General features: G+C 47.6%; 2 long non-coding RNA genes across 2 annotated transcripts in view; one reads left to right on the forward strand and one right to left on the reverse strand.

Annotated features, from left to right (window-relative positions):
• The window catches only part of LOC309654921, a 307,887-nt gene that overhangs the window by 106,828 nt on the left and 177,722 nt on the right, over nt 1–23,337 (forward strand). The window lies entirely within an intron of this gene.
• LOC309654919 lies at nt 1,132–13,461 on the reverse strand. The gene is made up of 3 exons (XR_014260507.1): nt 10,337–13,461; nt 4,695–4,823; nt 1,132–1,553 (listed from the first exon to the last, which is right to left on the reverse strand). It is a non-coding gene; the product is annotated as an uncharacterized lncRNA (long non-coding RNA).

Genomic DNA, 23,337 nt, shown 5'->3' on the forward strand with positions numbered 1-23,337 from the left:
TTAGCTCACGGTGTGAACCTGCAGAACAGGACTTCATGGTTTCCCAGAGCCCTCACCCATCCCCAACCCTTGCCCTTCCAGGGCAAAAGTGCCTCAACCAGCAGCGGCTGGCCTTGCTCGGGGCCTCGCACAGATGCTGTCCCACGCCACCCTTACGATTGCTTTATGAGCAGCTAGTGGCCAACATCTGCATCTCTTTAGTCTTCAAACTTCTATTTCCTCCGACCTTCTGCCTGGCCTCCTGTGCTTGACTAGATCAAGGATTTCTACTGGTTCAGGGGTGGATACATCACACACAGTAAGAGTTCAGTGCGTCTGGGGGATTTTAGTTAAAGAAAATTAAGCTTCTCTGAGCCTCCAACAGGCCAAAATGCACATTGCAAACTCCGAGAGAAGGGTATGGTGCAGGAATTTCCCAAACGTATGTGTTTACACACATTATCTTGGGTCCTAAAAGTGATGGGCAGAACACAATTTGGGGAACCCTGTTCTGGGCCACATACCCCTCTGTGCTCAGGAGGGTGGGAAGAGAGGGCAGAGTATCTACTGTGAGTCTGTACGTGCCAAGAGCCGTGGTACTTTCGGCAGGCATTGCCCCAGCATCTGTAGTCTCTCAGCGACCCAGCGAGGCGGGCACGGTCAACTCCGCTCCCTAGATCCGAGATGACGCCACGTTCAGCCACAGTAAGGCCCAAACACCAGAAGAATCCAAACAATAAAACTTCCCCCGAAGGATAGCTTTATGATCATCCATGTACAAAATCAGGCCATTGTACTGAGCAAGGAACCTTATGCCGTGGTGCATGGTGCGTGGCAGTGGTGAGCTCTGCCTGCTGGGCCCGAACGCCTAGTCAGTGAGGTCATGGTGGCCTTGGCCATGGGATACGGACGGGATGGGGGCGGGGATGCCCATGGATGATCACAAATAGTCAGAAGACACTTTGTGCTGTGAAAATCTCAGAAATTCACCCGACAAAGGTCATTTACAGTCGAACAGGAGCTACTGCAGAGTCCAAGGCTGCAGGGGAAATTCTGGAAAGAAAGGAGTGGCCAGAGCCAACAAGAGCTCTCAGAGGCCTGTGAACCAAAGAAAGGAGGACGCAGATGAATTTCCAGATTTTGGAAAGAGAATTGATAAGCAGTATTCTTGCTTTTTATTTTTTAAATAAGCTTTTCATTTTAGAACAATTTTGAATTTCCAGAAAAGTTGCAAAGATAGTCCACAGCCCCACGTGCCCATACCCGGTTTACAGAATTATTAACATTTCTCACACTGAATGAACCAGTATCGTTAAATCACTAACTGAAGTCCAAATTTTATTCAGATGTCTTTAGTTTTTACCTAACGCCCACTCTCTTTCTGTTCCAGGATCTCATCCAGGACTCCACGTCACACTTAATCCCGTCTCCTTAGATTCCTCTTGACTCATCGGACTCTCCTTGTTTCTGGTGATCTTGACAGTTTTGAGGGGTACAGGTCCAGTATTTTAAGGAATGTTCTTCTATTTGGGTTTGTTGGATGCTCTCCTTGTGGTTAGACAGGGGTTCTGCGTCTGGGGAGGAAAGCCACAGAAGTCAAGTGCCCTTCTCATCACATCACACTGAGGGCAGGTACTATCAATGTGATTTATGTTGCTGTTGACCTTGAGCGCCTGGCTGAGGTTGTGGCTATCAGATTTCTCCATTGCAAAGCCACTCTTGCGGGCTCCCCTTTCCATGCTGTCCTCTTGGAGGGAAGTCACTATGAAGTCACAGTCCACACTTGAGGGACGGGAGTGATGTTCCTCCTTGACAAGGCAGTGTCTACAGGAGTCATTTGGAATTCTTCTGCGTGGGAACCATGTCTATTCTCCTCCGTTTAAAACAATGTATTGAGATCAACAGACGAATGGATAAAGAAGATGTGGCACATATATACAATGGAATATTACTCAGCCATAAAAAGGAACAAAATTGGGTCATTTGTAGAGACGTGGATGGACCTAGAGACTGTCATACAGAGTGAAGTAAGTCAGAAAGAGAGAAACATATCGTATATTAACGCATATATGTGGAATCTAGAAAAATGGCACAGATGAACTGGTTTGCAGGGCAGAAATAGAGACATGGATGTAGAGAACAAATGTATGGACACCAAGGGGGGAAGGAGGGGTGGGATATGAACTGGGAGATTGGGATTAACTTATATACACTAATATGTATAAAAGAGATAACTAATGAGAACCTGCTGTAGAGCACAGGGAACTCTACTCCACTTTGCTGTACAGTAGAAACTAACACAACATTGTAAAACAACTACACCCCAATTAAAAAAAAAAAGAAAATGGTGACAAAAAAAAATGTTGGGGGGAGAGAGGTAAATTAGGGGTTTGGGATTAACATATACACACAACTGTATATAAAATAGATAACCAACAAGGTCTTCCTGTGTAGCACAGGGAACTCTACTCTAGATTTTGTAATTACCTATAAGGGAAAAGAATCTGAAAAAAAAATACATATATATATATATATAAAACTGAATCACTGTGCTATACACTTGAAACTAACATGACATTATAAATCAACTATACTTCAATTTAAAAATGTATTCAATTATTAATTTATATCATGATGGACTCATGAATAGTTATACTCTACATTGTACAAATATGTGTATACAATATTACGTTATTTATTTTGTTGCTAAAATTACTCAACCTTGGTCACTGGGAACTCTTTCAGCAGTTCCTGGGTCCCTTAGATGAGCCCCCATTGGTGTGTGTGTGGGCTTATTCTGAGGGAGTTTTGTTTCTTTAGCCCATCCTTGTTTGTTAGCACTCCAAAATGCTCTAAGCTCATCTTGTATATTTCCTGCCCCAGCTCTTTCTAGAAACAGCCGTTTCTCCAAGAAGCCCTGCTCTGTTCTATCGGAGAATGGTATTAGAAACGAAGACTAGATCTTGGTGGGGGGCTTGTTATTCCTGGGGAGTCATTTCTTCTAGGACCTCCCAGCAAACAGAGCCAAAGAATCTACGCGTGTGTACTAACCCGACCATGTAACCATGTGTATCTAAATTAAGCTACCCCCCGTCTCCACCTCTGATCCAACACTACATGGGTTACTCTTGCCTCTGCTTCTTGCTGGTCCGTAACCTTACAACCCAACACTGTGAAACCTGGCTCCCGCCATCTCCCAGACATTGACCTCACGATTCAGTTCCAGTTTACACACCTTGTGGCTTCAGAATTCTTAACCCACATCCTCATGGGAGACAACTTTCCACCTAGAGTCCTGTGCTTATGAGCAGCTCCTTTTGCCTTTAGTCTTAGAGTCTCCACTCATTCCCAAAGTTACTTGATCACCGTCCCTCCAACCCCCTCCAGGGAAGGTGTGTCATACATTTGCAGCACAGTTAGATTCTTTTGTCACAGCCTGCCTTCCATCCTGGGATCCTCTGACCTCCTAAATGATTTTTTGTTTTTTTTTTTTTTTAAGAAATTCACGTTCTTTTATTTATTTATTTATTTATGGCTGCGTTGGGTCTTCGTTTCTGTGCGAGGGCTTTCTCTAGTTGCGGCAAGCGGGGTCCACTCTTCATCGCGGTGCGCGGGCCTCTCACCATTGCGGCCTCTCTTGTTGCGGAGCACAGGCTCCAGACGCGCAGGCTCAGCAACTGTGGCTCACGGGCCCAGTTGCTCTGTGGCATGTGGGATCTTCCCAGACCAGGGCTCGAACCCGTGTCCCCTGCATTGGCAGGCAGATTCTCAACCACTGCGCCACCAGGGAAGCCCCCTAAATGATTTTTTAAAATTTATTTTATTGAAGTATAGTTGATTTACAATGTTGTGTTAATTTCTGCTGTACAGCAATGTGATTCAGTTATACATATACATACATTCTTTTTCATGTCCTTTTCCATTAGGGTTTATCACAAGATATTGAATATAATTCCCTGTGCTATACAGGGGAACTTATTGTTTATTAAATGATTTTTTAAATTTGCATATACTAAGGTTAACGCTGTGCCATGAATAGGATAGTTTTGACAAATGAATAGCGTAATGTATCCACCACTATAGAATAGTTTCACTGTCCTGAAAGATGCCCTGTGTTTCACCTATTCCATTCTCCTCCTGTATTTTTGTTTTTTCCTCCCATTTTCAAGTAAGCAGATATTTTAGATACCAAATAATGTTACATGTCATGTAATTTTTAATTGCTTGACATCAAGTAGTTACAAGAAATAAAAGGTTGTTTTAGAATCACATTATTATCAAATATGTTTATTTTGTATTAGACCCATGTAACTTATTAGTCACAATAATTTAGAGGTGCAAACTTTTTCTTTTAGGTCACTGTGCACTTTCAGAGTTGAGAAAGCTGAGTTCCAGAAATTTCACTACCCCCAAAAGAGGTCAGGGCCTGGCCATGCCCAGGAAGCCATCGATACTGTAGCAAGTGCAGAGCCAGCGTTGATACATGGATTCAAATTCCCACCTGACCACGTTACCTTTCAGAATTTTCATAAACCCGGGGGCTTAAAAACTTAGCAAGGACCTTCTTTTCGCCCAGTAACCAGCCCTTGCCCGACCCCATTTTCTTAAAAGTCTAAATCATGTCTATTTACAAACTCCAAGTTTTGCCACAAAGGCTTTACTATGAGCACTATGCAGCCAAGATTAGAGCAAAACGCAGAGACGAATTTCCTCACCCCATGCTTGCAGTCAGTCGTTGCTTGTCGTTGACTACAGCTTCATGATCTCAAGAGCACATGTCGTGGAGGTAAAACTTTATGACTTCCATTAATTCCGTGTCCTCGGCTGTCATGTTTCTCAGCTTGCTGTCAAACCACAGAAGTATATTTTTAGGATACTTCGAAGGGAAGCGGTGTGACAAAATTTATAGCAAGGCTTCTGGAGAGACTGAAGCAGGTGGATTCTGCTAAACACACACACGCGCACACACACGCAGAGACACACGCACACACACGCAGAGACACACGCACAGACACACGCACAGACACACGCACACACACGCAGAGACGCTCACACACACACGCAGAGACACACACGCACAGACACACGCACACACACGCACAGATGCTCACACACACACGCAGAGACACACACACATACACAGAGACACACGCACACACACATGCAGAGAAACATACGCACAGACACATGCACACACATGCAGAGACACATGCACACACACGCGCAGAGACACACACACATACACAGAGACATGCACACACACGCACAGACACACGCACACACATGCAGAGACACGCGCACACACACGCAGAGAAACACACGCACAGACACATGCACACACATGCAGAGACACACACACACACGCAGAGACACACACACATACACAGAGACATGCACACACACATGCACAGACACACGCACACACGCAGAGACACATGCGCACACACACACAGAGAAACACGCACAGACACATGCACACACACGCAGAGACACACACACAGAGACACGTGCACACACACACGTAGAGACACACGCACACACACACACACACAGAAAAACACATGCACACACACACAGAGACACACACACGCAGAGACACACACACACACACTGCCTTGCACATGAAAAGGATAGGAGATGCATTCTTTGGGACCTCAGCTACATCACAAGAACGTCCTTCTGTGTGTGTATTCTGATTCCTGGGCCTGCGTTTTCCCTTTCGGTGTCACCTCAGGCACAGGGAAAAGCATGCCACAGTAGTAGGGGAGGAGGGAAACCAAGAGGGAGGGAGAGAATAAAGTGAAAGGACAGGAGGAAGGAAGGGAAGAGAGAAGGAGAGAGACGCGGAGAGGAAGGAGACTGCTGCAGTCCCATCAGTGATGCCAAAAATGGGCAGGGGGAACACTGATAGCGGAAATCAGGAAAAAAGTTCTCCTTCCGGTGAAGAAGCCACAACAAGCCTCTCCCCAGGTGGCCAGTCGTCTCTCTCAAAGTGACTTTTTTAAAAATAACGTTATTAAAATGTTCTGCCTCTAGCAAATCCTCTCCTGATCAGAGATAATAAATATGCAACTTTATTATTGCATTATTCATCACTAACCCTGAACAATACCGACGGCCCTGGGCTCTTTGGCCTTCAAAGGACCTTCCTTCATTAAAAAGATTATATTTTATAACTGTTTGGGTATAAAGATGAATATATTGATAATATCTATTAACTTCTCATTGGGCCTAAAATTGTGTATTTTTTTCTTCTGGTTTTAAATGAAATTAGGACATTTTTGTGCACACAAAAGTACTATGGACCCTGGACACGGTCCCCACTGGGTACGTTGGCCCTGACGATACCCTTTTGTCAGTTGGTTGGTGCAGCTCACGTATGTCACCACGTGGTCCCCGGGTTCTGACCCCAACCTGGGGTGTGGAGTTAATGCCATACATGACCCGGGTGTGAGTTTGTATTGCCAAGCGCCAGTGGTTGAATTCATTGCTCTACGTTCACTAAGTCTATTCTTAAAAATCAGCAGGAAATATGTGCATATCTGTACCATAAAGTTTACAAAAGCAGCGCTCGTGTGACAGAGAGGGACTGAGTTTACTCAGAAAGATGAGTTCTGTCCCGCTCCACCGAGAGCACGTTTCTGTCCTGTAGGACCACCCAGAGTGGAGGAAAGTGACCTGGAAAAGGTGAGGTATCAGCAGGAGAGGTTTGTCATTCTTTTCTGGGTGAAGATTCTGAGGGCAAAGGCATTAAAAAACAGAAAAAAAGAAAGAAGATAAGATAAAAGGAAAAGCAAATTCCAAAGACTCTCCTTTTCTTCTTGAGAATTAGATACTGTCCCTCAAGTCTTTCACAATGTTTAGGATTTGTTCTTAGGACGGTTTTCAGAATGAAATAAGGCGTTTGTTTGCCAAATTGATCTATTGTCAAAATATAGTGTTTACACTTTAGTAACTGAAATCACTAGAGAAGTTCACAGAGGAACCTTGCAGGAGCTGCGTTTTAAAGTAACAAACAGCCTCTAATGCAGCCACTGCACAGGCTGTGGGAGTGAATGGGAGCCTGTACAACGAATTCCCTTAAATGTACGTACACCAGGCAAGTAGAGCGGAACAGTCCATTATTTTGCACTTAAATTGCATTTTTTTGTAGACCATTTCTCCCAGATCTTTGCATGACTCATGTCTTATCTTTAAGGTCGCAGCTCAACTATTCCCCCCTAGAATGAGAACTTTCCTGACCACCCTACTATTTTTCATGCCACTTTGGTATTTTATTTTCCTGTTAGTATTGGTGACCCTCAGAAATTATTTAGATATTTGTGGATTGGTGGTTGGTTCACTCGTGTGTTGTTTATCTTCCACTACTAGAATTTAAGCCCCACGAGCGCAGACCACTTACATGTTTTGTTCACTGTTGTATTTCCAGTGTCTGGAATAGTGCCTGGCACACATTTGTTGAATAAACGGTTGAATGAATGAATGAATGAATGAATGAATTTGAAGTCTCCTCCAGAGACAATTGGAAACAGACTTCTGAATATTTCTGGGAAGTAACAAGGAGTTAGAATCGGAGGTCCTGGACGGTCCTCTGACCTCACTCACTCATTTACAGATGAAGACAATGCTGTGACCTAAAAAGGTAAGAATTGCCCTGGCAGGACCACTCTGTGGTTCAGAGGCCCCAGCTGTTTCCAATTCCTGAGGCAGCCCTCAAACCACAATTTGAAAATAAAGGCGCATGAAAATCAGACCGAGAACCAACCCAAGTCATCTTCTCTAAGATAAATAACGGTCTGTCTGCTCTCACGCAGCTGATATTAATCAAGGCGAGGCCATCGGACACCAAAACCAAACATGTGTCTCTCTCGCCGAGCTTTTAGGCCAAGCTCGCGATCTCTCGTTCCCGTTCCCTCTCCTGGCTCCCCCATCCCTCACTCAAGGTTAGTAAAAATGAGAAGAGCTACAGCTTATGAAGAATTCACCATATCCTGGATATTACACTAAGTGTTTTATATTCCTCGTCTCCCGGAGGAGACACCGTTATCCCCAATTCATAGGAGAAGAATTTAGGCTTAAGATGTTAGACATTTGCCTGAGGTCACACAGCTAAGAATATGGGAGCTTGAGCACCAGCTCAAAAAAATTAAATAATTTTTTGAATAGAGAATACATTCCTAGTGTCCCAAATTGGAAAAATACGTATAAATTTACTAAAAAAAACCCCACACCCTCCTATTCATAACTACCCAGTGTCTCGCGCCACCCACAGACAACCATCATAAGTTTCTTGCGGCTCTTTCTAGAGATACATTATGCATATACAAGTCAATAGGGTGTGTGTGTGTGTGTGTGTGCGTGTGTGTGCACGCACACACGCACACACATGGACATTCTTTTGTAACTTTTTGCTGTGGAAAACGATGAACATATACAAAACCAGACAAAATCCTATAATGGAAACCCATGTTCCCATCATCCTGCTTCAAGTAGTATTGCCTCAAGAACAATCCTGCTTCAACCACACCCGACCTGCCCCCTCCCAGACATCACAGCATTTCATCTGTAAATATTTCTGGGTGTCTACCTAAAGGATGAAGACTTTTAAAACATAACCAAAATACAATAATCACAACCTAAAAGTTAACAATAATTTCTTAATAACCTAAAACATCCAGGGAGTATTCAAATTTCTAATGGCTTCACAAATGTCAGTCTTTTTAAAAAGTTTGTTTATTTGAATCAGGAGCCAAATAATACACATGGTGCAGTCGCGGATACGTCTTTTAAGTCTCTTTTTTATATATATTTTTTATTTTTTATGTTTTAATTTTCATTTTATATTGGAGTATAGTTGATTTACAATGTTGTGTTAGTTTCAGGTGTACAGCAAAGTGATTCAGTTATACATATACGTATGTCTATTCTTTTTCAAATTCTTTTCCCATTTGGGTTGTTACAGAATACTGAGTAGAGTTCCCTGTGCTATACAGTAGGTCCTTGTTGGTTATCTATTTTTTATATATAGTAGTGTGTATATGCCAATCCAATCTCCCAATTTATCCCTCCCCCTCACCTTTCCCCTTAAGTCTCTTTTAATCTATAGATTCTCCCTCTACTTTTATTCTTTTACACTCCTTGCAGTTTATTTGTTGACAAAATTGTTTGTTTGTTCTGTAGGATTTCCAACAGTCTAGATTATGTAAGGGGGGAAAAAATCCCTTCTCCACAAATGGTAGCATAAAATTCATACTGTTTTGTACTTTTTTCACTTAACAGACCTGGCTAATCTATTTGACAAATCCTTGTTGAGCACCTAAAGCTTTTCTGGGTGCTGGAGACATAACAGTATGTAAAGCAAACAGGCAAAGCAAACATCCCAGGGGATGGAGATGGGCACACCTAAATAAATAAAGAAAGAAATGGGCACAACATTGAACATGTATTATCAGGAGAATAAAGCAGGGAAAGGACAGCAACTGCGTGATGAGAACTTCAAGTTTCGGCCATCTGAGAAGACGGCATTTGAGCCAACTCTGAGAGCAGATGAGAGCCTGAGTCACGCGTCTCTCTGTGGGAACAGCGTTTTAAGTAGAGGAACAGCAAGTACAGTGGCTCCACGTACACTAGAGAAACAAGACTTTAGGCCAGGAGTTGCAAATATTTTCCCTTCAGTGTAATTTTTCCCTTTTGCTTTTTGTATGGTGACTCTCACCATTTAGGAAGTTTTGACTTTTAAAAATGTAGTCATCTGTAAATTTTCTCTTTTATGGCCCTTGGGTTTTGGGTCAGAGTTAAAAAAGAGCTTGGATTTTGAGTCACCGTGTTATTTCACAGCCCAAGATGGCCTTGGTTTAACTACGGTTCTAAATAACCACAGAATCTCAATGGTTGAACATCACAAAGCTAATTTCTTGCTCACACCATCCATCCATCCAGGGCAGACCAGTTCAGCCTACCTTCACTCAGGGACCCAAGCTCCAGATGCGTCCACCACCGCTGTGTCAGAGGAGCTGTAGCGAATTGCACACCAGCACTGGCGGGCTTTTGTTCACATTTCATGGGCTAAAGCTCCACCTACAGCCCACCTGAGCACAAGGTGGTGGGCAGTGCAACTCCAGGAGTGCCCGGCAGGGGAAGGGACCATGTGTGAACAGCCCAGGAGGGTCATTAGACCACCTAGCTCAAGTCAAGGTGAAGGAGCTTTTCTATTAACCCCAATTCTAGGACTTTCCCTAACCCAGTCAAAAGCAAAGTAGTGCAAAACAGACACACGACTAGACCCAGCTGATTGGATTGTGTAGCCAGTTTGAGAATCTGTACAGGACAGATGCCTCAGAGAGCATCACCTACTCACCCACAAAGCGCCACGGCTTCCACCGTCTTCCAGAATGAAGAGGCTGTATCCTCACACTTCAGGAGCCAAGAGGGCACGGTTACCCCCTGACTAGTTTAGCTTTTCTGGGTGCAACATCTGGAACCAATGCATAAATGAATGCTGGTTACTCTCAGATAAAAATAAATAGTCTGTACCCTACAGACCCAGAGAAAGGTGCTGTTTGTTTAGATGATGGATTTTTTGCAGATTTAGTGAAGCCCATGGGTCTTGGAACTTTCAACATAAACAATGAGGAAACCAAAATAAACCCTTACAGAGCAGAAGAGATAGAAACATTTTCTTCAGCATGAATCATGAGTTAATGACTGTTCCTAAAAATGTAAACAAAATTAATTTATGCTCAGTCAGCAGCTAGAGAAGAGGAAGAACCCAGTACCTGCCTTGTCTTCAAATAGAGAATATTTGGAGACAAGAGTTGCGTCCGATTTTTCTGCTTGCTAGAATACAATCTCCAGTAATGGGGGCTTCTTTTGAAAACATACATGAGTTGTAATAGAAATGGGGATCTCATGGGAAACTCAGCCTAGAAACCAGTGGACACCCAGACTTTGATGGACATGAAACCACATCCAAAGCATCCTCGGAATCTCGTTCAGCAGCAGAAGTGGGGTTCTACATAAAAGAACCTCAGGGGAAAGTGGGGACCTGAGAGTTAGTGCTGGTGCCTTGCTGGGACGGGTAGCGGTGAATCTTCTTCATAATCTGGGACAGAATGCAGTGGTAAAGGAGCTCATCGAAGTTCAGTTGCCTTTTGGGGATCCAGGCCACGCACTCTTTGAAGAGACAGGGATGGTAAGGAAAGAGATGTCACATGACAACCTCTTACTTCATTAGAACAGGATAGCGTGAAAAAGACAAATCCCAGTTTTGGATGAATCGGTTTAAAGAAGATTTTTAAAAAAGACTGGGCCAGATGGTATTATTGTACTATTTATTCCAAATATTTGCTTTTCCTTGCTACTAGGCGCACGCCTAGAAGGTCCTGCCTGGAGGGAGAACAGACGTGCTGCCCACTGAGGTTCACTATGTGACTTTCTTTGTCAAGTGGAATTTATACAATTGTCTGAACAGATGTTTTAAGAGCCCTGGTATGCTTCTGCCATTGTTTTGTTCCCTCTGCCACAAGACTAAGATAGGGGCCCCTCCTAGCCTGTATTGCAGAAGAATGCAGGGTGAAAGTTGATGTACCGCCAACACGTACACGAGCGAGAAATAAATATCCGATGTTGTAAGGCACTAGGATTTTGGAAGCCATTTATTATTGCAACATAACATAGCTCAAGCTGATGGATACAGATATCAGGACCAGAACCGTAGTGCTGATCTAGCAAAGACCCTGACATATATAGCATGTTGCCTGCAATAAGAAAAACGGAGCAAATGAGCTGTGGCTTTAGTTAAGAAGTGGGGAAAACAAAACACGGGTAACATGAGTTTGCTTTTATTGCCCGCATTTGACAAGGAACTACAAGAAAGAGATAAGCTCCAAAAAGATTTCCAGTTTGAAAGTAGAACTGACAGGGAAATACGGGAAATCCAGATATCCCAAAGTTAAGAGCGTCAGAACAAGGGGGTGGGGAGTAAAGATGAGATAAGGGAAAGTGGGTGAAAGCTGTTTTAGAAATAATGGATCTCTAAGTCTCCTTGTCCCTCCTTTGTCCTGGGCCACTTCTCCCTCGCCTCTCTGGAGAGGGTAGAACCGCAGGTCAGGAGACTGCGACATGGCAATCATAGTAGTGGGTACAGGTAAAGTATGTCTATTGAACGTTTGCTGCAGAGATATTCCAGCCTTTTTCTCCCATTCAACTCCCAGATCACTGGTGGCCATACCCTTCCTCTCCAGCCAGGAGATGAAAAGACTCCCTATGGAGAATCTCACCAGCCCGACAGGAAACATTCTAAGATATTGACATTAGGGTCCCCCAACAGATGGTCACAATATAGTGTGAAAATCAACACGTCCCAGTCAGGAACTCAGAGCTTCTAATCAGCCTTTTATTTCTCAGATCTTAAACTCTGCAGGCAGGATTGACACACACACACACACACACACACAAACACACAGTTAATATATTCAGAGACATAAGAGAAAATTTATCATCCATGATACAAGAATGAAGTTTTTTGAAAAGGGATCATTCAGACATTCAAAGCTCAAAAAAGAGCTCTTGGAAATTCAAATCAATTGCAGAAACGAGGAAATCTCCCAGAGAGTAGTCAAAACACAAAAAGATGAAAACTACAGAGTGAAAAAAATAAAATTAGAGGATCAGATGGTCCAACACTAATATTTAATAGGAGTTCCAGAAATACACTAGAAAAAAGGGATATGAAATCATCAATTCAATGGCTTAAGAATATTCTCAGAACTGAAGGACATGAGTGACCAAAGTGTGACGGTCATTGAGATTCATATCAAAGCTCGACATGTGAAATGTCCACTGCCAGGAACCATCAGGAGATCCTACAAGTTTCTAGAGAGGAAACACAGATCACGCAAAGGGTCAGTATTCATGGCTTTAGATTTCTTAGAAAAGGTACTAGGGACTTCTCTGGTGGTGCAGTGGTTAAGAATCTGCCTGCCAATGCAGGGGACATGGGTTCGAGCCCTGGTCCGGGAAGATCCCACATGCCGCGGAGCAACTAAGCCCGTGCACCACAACTACTGAGCCTGCACTCTAGAGCCCTCGAGCCACAACTACTGAGCCCACGTGCCACAACTACTGAGCTCACGCGCCTAGAGTCCGTGCTCTGCAACAAGAGAAGCCACCACATTGAGAACCCCACACACAGCAACGAAGAGTAGCCCCCGCTCACTGCAACTAGAGAAAGCACAGCAACAAAGACCCAACACAGCCAAAAATATATATATATACTAGAAGCAAGAAGATATTCTAAAGAAAAGTATTATCTGAACTATTCCTCTCTATCTGGCAAAACTTGAGCTTGAGCATGACCGTAAAATAAAGACATTCTAAGACATGCAAAGCCTCAAAAATGTATCTCGTACATACATATCATTTTGCAGGAAGCTACTAGAAGCACTCCACCAAAATGAGAGAGCATGGCAAGAAAGAAGAGGCGTGGGGGGCTTCCCTGGTGGCGCAGTGGTTGAGAATCTGCCTGCCAATGCAGGGGACACGGGTTCGAGCCCTGGTCTGGGAAGATCCCACATGCCGCGGAGCAACTGGGCCCGTGAGCCACAACTACTGAGCCTGCGCGTCTGGAGCCTGTGCTCCGCAACAAGAGAGGCCGCGACCATGAGAGGCCCACGCACCGCAATGAGGAGTGGCCCCCGCTCGCTGCAACTAGAGAAAGCCCTCGCACAGAAACGAAGACCCAACACAGCCAAAAATTAATTAATTAATTAATTAATTAAAATTAAAAAAAAAAAAGAAGAAGAGGCGTGGGGTGTGCGGGAACCGCCCCCCCCAACCAGAGGGAGACAAAGGGCATCCCGAGGATGAGAAGCGAGGCCCCGAGATGACCCAACAGAGGCAGCCCCGTCCGGATGGGAGCCCAGTGACACCACGGGCCATCAGAACACCCCCTGCCGTCTCCTGAAACCAGGTGCCCAGCTGAGCACCTGCCCCATCGAGCTCATTCGGCTTCTCCTGTCCATGTGCTGATAAAGCTCCTTCTCCTCCTCCACGACCTACTGTTCTTGATCAGCTGAGACCCCCCATTTCACCCCACAGAAATGTCCTCCTCTGGCAACTCCTGGGAGGCTCTGGTGACTTTAGACCCAGAAGTTCTGAGCAGCCGACCAGATCACATCGCCCCTGGGCCCAGAACCTGTTCCACAGACAGGGGCCTCAATGGTGTGAGCCTGGGGCTCCCCACGGACTCGCGTCCCGACGTTTCCAGAAGGGCCTCTTTCTTTGCATTCAGGGAATCTCGACCCGGAAATCCCGTTGAAGTTACCTTCTCCTGGGAACCTAGGGGCAGTTTTTTAAAACTTATTTAACTTTTTAATTCCAGTTAATTTTGCATTTGCTACCCAGTCAAAACTGAACAATGGATCCTTTGGGGATATACACATGGGCTGGAAATCTATTTTAAAAAGCAGAGGAATCATTGACACCAAAGTTTGGAGAGGGATTAGCTGAGCGTGAAGGGTAGGGGCTGTCACGAAAAAGAGGAGTGGGGAGGGTTTTGGAGATGTTGTCGTGATTCTCCTTCAGAGCCTGAGACAGGAGTAGGCAGGGTTCATTTTATTCCTCTTCTTCTGATTGCCCATAAATGTTTTATATTCTATGATGTATGATACATTTCACCAAAAATTTTTCTTTTTTTATTTAAAAAGAGTCAAGTAGCAGTGAATGACTTAAGCAACAAAAAAAGAATGCAGACGCTCTGTACTGACGCAGAATGATCGCTAAGGTATAGCGTCAGGTGAACAGAACAGAGGCAGAATAGCCTGCTTAGGAGGTGATCACTGAGTAGACAAATAAGAAAAGGAGACACCTACCTGTACACCTCTGCCTGTGTATCCATCAAAATGTCCGTGTAAGGACACATTCGGGACAGTTAACACTGAAGTGAACACCGGATGCCAGGGGGACCAAAAACGCAATTATCTTCACATCCTACCCCTTCATAGTTTTGAATTTTGAGGCATTTTAAGGTTTTACTTATCCAAAAAGCTTTGTTTATAAAAAGAAGTCTGACAGTACCAAACCTAACGTTATTGAAGATATGGCGGGCCCATCGGGAAACCTCCTTGGAAAGCAATCTGGAAATATCTCAGAGAGCTGGGGCCAGCACCGACGCTCCGAGAAAAACCTCCTTCACATGTGTTCAGGAACATACACAGGAACATTCAGAACAGCCTTGTATGTATATAATGAGTTAAAAAGGAAGAAAGATAGAAAGAAGGGTAGCAACCTAAAATTCCCCCCAAGAGGAAAATGCATTTAAAGAAATTCCCATTGATCCGTACAACAGACAATCATCCCAGAGTAGAAATGAATCTACAAGGATCAAAACCCCAAATTAAATGTGGAAAGGAAGCAAGTATGAAGATGATATACACTCTGCGATACTGTTTACGCGGTGGTGTTCACACACGTGAAAAAATTCTATGTATTTATACGTAAAGTGCATGAGGAGACCCAGGTGAATTTCCGGGTAGATATTTCCTCCAGGAAAAGATGGGAAATAAACTAAGGGAAAGGTGTAGAGAGACTTCATCTGGGTGGGTCGTGCCTTCTTTCTGAAGCTGGGGGGTGGGCACCCGCCCTTTATTATATTACCTGTTCTAACTTCTTGATTCTACGTTATACTTCGTTGAAGTAAACAAAGTATCTCACTCGGCATACATTAGATTATAATAACAAAAGATGAACAGAAAAGATAAATTCCAACAAGTCTGACCCTGCAGGGGTATTTTCACTGTGTTGCATCCAGCCAGATTCATCTGAACAGAAAAAAAAGGTAGGAATAAAAAGGTCCTGGAGTTTTGCTATGAAATCATCAGCTATTTAGAGCTGTGAGGAATTTTACCCGTTGCGTAGTCCAAGCCCCTCGTTTTTATAGAAGAAATTGGGGCCCAGAAAGGGAAGTGACCTGCCCAAGAGCATGAGACAGAGAAAGTCCATGATGGGACCGCGTCCAGGTCCCCGTCTCCTGGCCCCTGGCCCGGGGCTTTGTCCTGGACACCGTATTCTTATCAGGGAACGAGCAGTGATTTCCCAAGAAGGCGTGCAGTTCCTGGACCAAAACATCAGCCAGCCTGTCGCTTGGGCACCACACCAGTGAGCCTCTGCCTGGCAAATCCTGAGAACAGGATTTCCTAGAGGGAGCAAAGCAAACAGCCCAGTGCGTGAGTCAGATGTGGGTGCAGCTACCTTCCCAGGAGGTGGGCCGGGTGAATCGCCTGCTAGCCTGCCCATTGTACACGTGTTACACAATTACAGATGGTGGATTGTGTGCGAGTGTGCCCGTGCGTGTGTGTGGCATCTAATATATAGTAAGTGCGTGGTGGTTGGTACCATTATGATCATCCTTTTAGGAGAAGTCACAAGTTTTCAGGGCCTGAAAACAAGGCTACTTTGGTTCAGAGAAGAAAACAAAACAAAACAAAACAAAACAGCCCTGGATCTAGTCTCATGTTTCAAGTTTAAGGTGAACTAGCCTTTCCCAGCTCGCCGAAGCAATGCATGTGGACGTAGACGTGTTCTCCCATCCCCTCGGAGGGCCTCTATGGACACCCCGGGGAGGAGGGTGATGACAATAAAATAGGACAGTTGTCCTTTAACCCACAGACACATCCCCTTGAATGTCTGGGGACCTCACGGGCGGGTCAACAGCTCTCAGACAATGAGCAGACCAGCCAATGAAGCAGGTCACACCTCTCCTTGCCCGGCTGTGTAGCCACGTCACTGGCTGCATAAAGAAGCACATCTGAATGACAAGTGACAGAGGACTTCAGAAGAGGAAGGGTCGGCAAAGCCTCCAGAGGGAGGGAGAGAGGCCCCAGCCTCTGAGAACACGGGTGGGCGAGGGCTCTGTGCCCAGCTCCAGCGTGTGTGCGTTAGGGGTCCCCACACTGCCAGGCAGACCTGTGACGCCCGCTGGGTGTCCTACACTTCAACTCGGTTCTCAGGCTGTCTACCTGGAGGCAGGGTCGGGTCCCACAGCGCAGGGGCTCAGCCCCAAAGACCGCCCCCCAACCTCAGACGCCAGTCACAGGCGCAGACTGTGCCCTGGGCTTCTGACCAATGGCCGGAAACGGGAGGCTCCCACGGGCTTCCTTGGGTTCAGTTCATTTGCTAGAGCAGGTCCCAGAGCTCAGAGAAGCAGCGTGTTGACTAGATCTCCACTTGATTATAAAAGGGTGTAAGGAGGACGGGCCAGATGGAGGAGACGCAGAGGGCGGGCGGGGTGTGGGCAGAGGGCTCGGGGCTGCCGCGCCATCCCGGGGCGCACCACCCTCCCCAGACCGCCGCTGTCCACCGCCCCGCAGCTCTCCAAGGCCTCTTCTTTTGAGGTTTCATGGAGGCTTTGTTACAGAGACACGACTGATTGCATCTCTGGCCTTTGGTGACTGATCTCAGTCTCCAGCACCTCGCCCCTCCCCGGCGATGGGGACGAGACTGAAGGCTCCAGTCCGCTAATCCCGCGGGTGGCTCCCGGGCCACCAGCAGACATCCTTGGGTGGGTCCCAAAGTCAGTAGCGTCACAAAAGACACCGTTATGCCTCTCATCACTTAGGAAATGCCATGGGTTTAAGCTCTGCTCCGTGAACAGACAATGGGGACAATGGACATCTATGCGGATTTCTTATTCTCAATCGCAACATCCTGGGGGGTTGGGTCCCGGGTCCCCGCCTTCCTCACCAACAGCCCCTTCCTCTCACAGGTCCTGAGAGGCCTCCCAGCAAGTTTCCTCTGGAAGCTCGCTGCTCTCTGGTGCCTGGCTTTTCAGTTGCCCCAAGACCCCTTAAAGGGTGAAGTGTCTGCCCTCGGGCTGCATTTCCGGAATGGGGGGCGGGGGGATGAAACTGGATTCATCACCTGACCTTTGTTTTTAATTCTACTGAAGTATTGAAGTTGATTTACAATGTTGTGTTAATGTCTTGTATGACATCACTTACGTGCGGAATCTAAAATACTAACCCGATCGCGACAGGACGGGCAGGGAGTGCTGTCTGAGGCGCGCTGGGAAGTGTGCAGGTCAGCGTCTGATGTGAAGGAAGGCCCCACGTGTGCACACATCCTCCCGCTGCTGAGGCCCCGCTCTGCTCTCCCCCCGGGGAGAGAACGATCCTCACGGCAGGCAGCGGGCGGCTCTGGGGACCTGTGCTTGCTCAGCCTTGCTGCCTGGCATTTTGGAGCCGTCTTGCAAGTGTCCTGTTTTTCACTAGCCAGCTCCCTGCCCCCGATCCACTCACCTTCCTAATAGCACGGCTGCTTCCCCGCCCGTGGAGTCGCCGTTCTCCAGTTTTGTGATTACAGTTGGTTGCCTTCCCTGCTTCCGGCCCCCTTCCTCTCCTCCCCACTTCCCACTGGTGACCTGCACCCCCTAGCCCCCCACTTTCCTCCAGGCACCCCATGCGTCGGAGCCCTTGAGATGCCGAAGCTGCGCCACCTGCTTTCGGTGGGGAGGACACCTCCTCCCCATCCCAGCCCCGGAATGAGTCCACCCGGGGGGCCAAGTCGGGCAGCTTCTGTGAAATGCTGGGTCCGTGGTCCATGTACCCACAGCCCCTGCTCCCGGGAGACTCGGCCGTGAGCCCACAGGGAGCTGGACTCAGGAAAACTGGCTGCAGACAGCAAGCTGAGCTCACACCCTCCTCGCTCACGCGCCCACCTTCCCTTCGCCTTTGTTGCCAACTCCCAGTTCTCATGTGAGGCCCCCTCGGTCCTCAGGATGAGTTTCCCCCTGGGAAGTGCCTTGATCGCTCACTAAAAAATAAGTCTGGGGAAGACCTGCCTTACCTGGTCATCCCTGGACAGTCTAAACCCCGCACACGTTAGCTCAAGCCGGGCGCCCGCAGGGCGACCAGGGCTCTCTCACTGTAGACAGCTGTGTCGCTGTTTGGGGTCAGGGCTGAGGTCGTGCAGGTGCCCCCGCTGCCAGACGGGCCGGGCGTTGGCACCTCGGTCCCGAGCGCCCAGCGCATCTGCAGCCATAGTGGCTTCTGAGGGTCAGGTCACCGCAGGGCCCCCTGTGGGAGCAGAGATGAGACGTGAGTTCTGGGCCCGCACGGGCTGGGCCACCGCAGGGGCCTTTGAACAACGCAACGCCGTCCCGAGGGCCGGGGCTCTGCGCAGGGCCCCACTGGTAACAGTTTTTGTGGGGCCGCAGCAGGCCCTCCCTTTGCCTTGTTTGGAGACAGGCAAATGGGGTTTCTGCTTTGGGGAAAGATGCAGTGGAGAATATGCTTCTCATTACACTACACGGAGACAGATGAGGAGGTCAGGCCCGGGTCCCTGCGGCTGCGGCTTGAGCACCAATTTCCTCCCGCGGGTCAGCTGCCTGCCTCACGCACCTTCCCGAGGATCTGACACTGTGAGACTCAGGGCGTGGGAATGAGAGGCCAGGGGAGGCCAGAGTTTATCTCACTGGCTTGTTTCTTTCCTTCTCTCTCCATCTCCACCCTCCCTCGCGGCCCCCACGTCCCTGATTCTGTCTTCCTGCCTTCCAGCCGTGGAGACCCGCCCCGTCGCTGCCCCGCTTCCCGTGCTGTCTCCGCGGCCCCGGCCTCCAGGCCCTCACCCCATCCATCCCATCCGTGCCAGCGCTGCCCAGCAGGCAGACACATCAGAGGCGGCCCGGCGCGGCGTCTCCCCTTGCCCGTCGAGAGGCGCGGTCGCCATCTGCTTTCAATGAAGTGTGGGTTTTGGTACGTATTATGGAAACAGAAACGGAAAAACCATCGAGGTCCCTCCTGCAAAAACCATCATTATCCACCGAAAGGAGCTCTTAGCAACTTCCGGGTGGAGAGCACATCACTGCGAACGAAGAGGAATTCAGACAGCGTTCCCGGCGGGGCTACACAGACAGGAGAGGCAGAAGTGGGATGTTCTCACTCCCCCGGCAGTGGGGGAGAGCGCCTTAGCCCGGCGAACAGGCGGTCCTGCAGCCAGGGCTGCGCAATCTGACACCGGCCCCGGCCTCGGGTTCCTCTCTGACTCAGGAATGTGGGCTGGCAGGGCCGCCTGGTAGGCTGAGTGGTGAGACCAACGCCCGCGCTCCATCGAGGGCCAGCTCTAGCAAAGACCAAATGCCATCTGCCCTAGGGCCCCGTGCACCGGACAGGGGCCCGGCTGCCCTTGGGCCGTCAGAGTAGCCTTTGCGGGGCCTTCCAGGAGGAATTCACCCTCCTCCCCTCAGCCCACGTGCTGAGGGGCTGCTGTGTGTCAGGCATCAACCTCAACAAGTCTCCAGCTGAGCAAGCGAGGACAGTGCCTGCGTGTGCTAGGCACTCGGGAAGCATCTGGAAGGAACGAAGTCATGACAGATGGGTCTGGACAATGTCCTCTGTCTTTTCTCTGGCGTGAGAAGAGCCAGCACGGCCCCTGCCAGGGAGTGGCATAGATTTACATCCTGCGTGAGATCCTGTGTGCGTGTGTTCGTGTGTGTTTCAGAACCCCGCCATCCCTCCACTCAGGGATGCCTGAAATTCCAGGCTTACAGACCTCTTTCCTTCTTCCATCCTAAGATACCATTATCTCAGAGAGAAGAACACTTTGAGCTTTATCAGTAATTGGTGTCTTAGGGGAAATTAGTTCATCAGACTTTCCTGGAGGGAAAGTCTTAATGGAGGGAAAAAGGAAGAAAATGAGTGCTAAGTACCGATGCGGGGGCAGAGCACACAGCTAGATGGTCCCAGGGGCCCCGGCGGAGGAGGGCTGGGCTGGGCTGGGCTTGGATTGCGGAGTTCGCGGGTCTGACCTGCCTGCGCTCGGGGAGAGACACGCCCAGGGACCAGCGTCCACGCAGCTCTTGTCAGGGAAGAGTCTCTGCTGAGAGGGGCCGGATCGCTGACCGTGGGGACCAGGTTTGACCCCCAACCCGCTCTTCTGGATACCGTACTTCTCATGTGTCCACATGTCCACCGTGACTTTCACTGGTTGGTAAAAGGAAGCAAGTGGGGCACAGCTGTCAGTCTGAGAACACGGTCCCTCAAAGCCCAGCCCTGGTCTTGGTTTCCTGAGCATCTCTGATGGGTGCACAGCTGACACACGTGCTCACGTGCACACACACCTGGCTGCCACCACATCTCAAAACCCAGCATGAACTATTCACAACAGCCAAGACATGGAAGCAACCTAAGTGTCCACCAGCAGAGGAATGGATAAAGATGCGGTACAGATATACAATACAGTGGAATACTACTCAGCCGTAAAAAAGAATGAAATAACGCCATTGGCAGCCACATGGATGGACCTAGAGATTATCATACGAAGTGAAGTAAGTCAGACAGAGAAAGACAAATATCACATGATATCACTTATATGTGGCATTTAAAAAAATAATACAAATGAACTTATTTACAAAACAGAAACAGACTCACAGACATAGAAAACAAACTTATGGTTACCAAGGGGGAAAGGGCAGGAGAGAGGGATAAATTGGGAATTTGGGAGTAACATATACACACTACTATATATAAAATAGATAACAAACAAGGGCTTACTGTATAGCGTGGGGAACTCTACTCAATATTCTGTAATAGCCTATATGGAAAAGAATCTGAAAAAGAATGTATATATATATGTATATACGTATAACTGAATCACTTTGCTGTACACCTGAAACTGACACAACATTGTAAATCAACTCGACTTCAATTAAAATAAACAAACCCCAGCGTGCAGCTTCCCGGGAATGAGTACCCAGATAGAGCCCTGGAGCAACAGGGACTATTGTCTACGAGACTGTGGCTTACAGCAGGGGTCCCAAACCCCCAGGCCGAGGACCAGTACCGGTCCGTGGCCTGTTAGGAACTGGGCCGCACAGCAGGAGGTGAGCGGTGGGAGAATGAACGAAGCTTCGTCTGTCGCTCCCCATGGCTCCCCAGGGCTCGCATTACCGCCTAAACGATCCGCTCCCTGCCCGTCCGTGGAAAAATTGTCTTCCACGAAACCAGTCCCTGGTGCCCAAAAGGTTGGGGACCGCCGGCTTACAGGACAGACAGTAACCTCCGAAACTTCAAGGTCGGCTTGCGGCAGGCGCTGTCTTGGTGTGCGTGTCCACATTAGCTTAGCAGTTACGTTACAGTACAACTCTCCTTAAGTTTTCCAGCTGAGAGAAGGCACTGACAGCTAAGAAAGAGTGTCACTCCCCTTCTCCCCCCCCTCAGCACTGCAGAGGGACAGGGACTTCTCGTCCTCCTGGTGGGCGGGCTGTTTATTTACTCAGCTCTCTGGGCAGCTCATGGAAGCATCCCAGTGTGGGCTTAAGCAAACCAGAGCAGCGTGGTTGCATGGGCTGGACCCATCACACCAGGTCTTTCCTGAGCTCAGAGCCACTATGCAGATCCTATGGCAGGAGGGCCAGGGTTCCAGGAACCCCCCGTTGCCACATGCAGATCCAACCCAACAAAGACAAGAGTTGCTGCAAACCGAAGGATGGGCTCCAACCGGTGGCAACCCGGGCGTCAAAGGTCCGCCTCGTCTGTTATATAAAGTTAGTTAAGTAGTTACTCATCACACATCGGTCATCCTTCAGTCTATACTACTGACTGCTCGCTTTGGAGTTTTCTGTTATTTTGTGGTCTACACACCAGAAGGTTTCAAGCAGGGACTATTCTTTCTCATTTTTAATAGACATTCACATGCGTTGAAAGTGCTGGCCATTCATTGAGGCCATCTGGATATGAGGATCTGGGTGGGTGAAAGGATTGTGTGACGTGTCCAAAGCTACATGGGGAATTTTAGGAATTTAAAAGGGCAGAGCTACCTCTATACTAAAAATTCCTTCCCACCTTTGGAGATACACTTAACTAGTCCAACCTCTGGACATGGTCTAGTAACTCTGGGTCAACTGGAATGAAGGGGCCTAACCGATCATCTGGAGCTAAATGAGCCGCATACTGTGGATCTGTTGGGTCGTTAACATGGTTGGAACTAATAGGGCAGAGTTAGTTTACAGGCAGAACTTGGAGACGCTGTGGGCTAGGTTCCAGACCACTGCAATAAAGGGAAGGTCTCAGTAAAGCAAGTCACACAAATTTTTTGGTCTCCCCGTGCATATAAAAGTTATGTTTACACTAAGTGTGTAATACCACTGTGTCTAAAAAAAACAATGTACATGCCTTAATTAAAAATCCTTTACTGCTGAAAAATGCTAACCATCATCTGAGGCTTCAGCAAGTCATGATCTTTTTGTGCGTCGGGCGATCTTGCCTCGATGTTGATGGCTGCTGACTGACCAGGGGGGAAGTCATTGAAGGCTGGGTGGGGTGGCAATTCCTTAAAATAAGACAGCAGTTGAAGTGGCCGCATCCA

The sequence above is a fragment of the Balaenoptera physalus genome (assembly GCF_965194825.1).
Source record: "Balaenoptera physalus genome assembly, chromosome: 2".
Classification (NCBI taxonomy): Eukaryota; Metazoa; Chordata; class Mammalia; order Artiodactyla; family Balaenopteridae; genus Balaenoptera; species Balaenoptera physalus.